Here is a 1,439-nt window from a genome sequence, read left to right on the forward strand (position 1 = left end):
GTAGGGTAACATTACAGCTTGTTTCTAGTCTGATACTGGACCAGTTGAAGAGATGGTTTACGTGGGTCCAGGTTGAAAAGTACCGAAGTTCCTCTTTAAGTCAGAAGAAATTAGACTCCAGTGGATGTGTTTTAGCAGATTTCAAGATGCTGCAGACGCTCAGAGAGCCAATCAGAGGCAGGTTAGCGGCCGGTGGGGGGGACTGAGGAGGCAGATTAAGTTCATCTTTGTCTCTTTAAGTGGCGCGACACTATGATCCCCCACTTATCCCTTAATCTCAGATTAAAGCTGTTGTTTTGGGAGGAAAGTTGTTTTAAATTCCACAAAACAAGCAATGCAGATTTAGTTTTTGGTTGTTATTAGAATCTTTTAACCCTCATGTTGTCTTCTGGTCAAATTGACCCCTTGTCCTACTTAATTCCCAAAAATAACATGATTGATTCCACCCAACGCTCTTTGCCAAGTACAAATCTCTACTTTCATTCATTTTGGGGCGTCTTATTACATTTTATAGCATTGTAAAACAAATGGAAGTGTTGTTGAAATAGTATTGAGTAAAAGTTGACATATTCCAGTCTGTGATTATCATCAACATCCATTCCTTTAATTTTAGTCTCAATAATTCCTAATTTCTGCTTTTCTAACTCAAACATTAGGAATAATTTCCTATTAATGAGGTTTATTGACCATAAATTCCAAAAATAACTGTAAAACTAAAGTTAATAAGTTAGTGTTACGTAGTGTTGAAAACGTCAAAAAAAGGGACAAACATTGAAAAAATGGGACAAAAAGTTAAAAACATCAATTAAAACCTCAACAACAGTGTTGATTTTAAATTTTGGGGGAAGACACCACAAGGGTTAAAGGAAGCTCTGATTTCTGACTAATAAGTGATTAATATAACGGCTGAAAGACGGTCAGTGAAGGCAGCGTCTCTGCTTCCATCTGCTGCTCTGACCTTCCATCGCTGATGTCTCGCTGTGCCGGTGACGTGGTGTCTGGCTTCCACTGGATGGTGTTACAGCGGCGTGGACGCCGGGGACGCCGGGGACGCCCCTCTGATGCAGATAGGTCGCGCCCGGCGCCCGAGCTCCTGCCCCTCAGTCACATTTTCAACATCACACATCCATAAAACGCACAAACACACAACACCATAACAATCACCAGGTCTCTGTGGCGTCTTTATCGCAGCGGTCCTCAAAAGTACAGGAACCCCTGCTTTAATTGGCTAAAAAGAGGAATAAATACATCATCTTTTGGACATTGTTTTTGATTACTTAATTAAAAACTTTGGAAAAATCCAATATTTAAGGATACCAATTATCTTTGTGAATGAATAATGTCCCATAAATACAAAATACAAAATACAGGGGCATAAGTATACACCCCCCTATGTTAAAATACAGGAGCATAAGTATACACCCCCCTATGTTAAAATA

The sequence above is a fragment of the Etheostoma cragini genome, chromosome 23, assembly GCF_013103735.1.
Source record: "Etheostoma cragini isolate CJK2018 chromosome 23, CSU_Ecrag_1.0, whole genome shotgun sequence".
Taxonomy (NCBI): Eukaryota; Metazoa; Chordata; class Actinopteri; order Perciformes; family Percidae; genus Etheostoma; species Etheostoma cragini.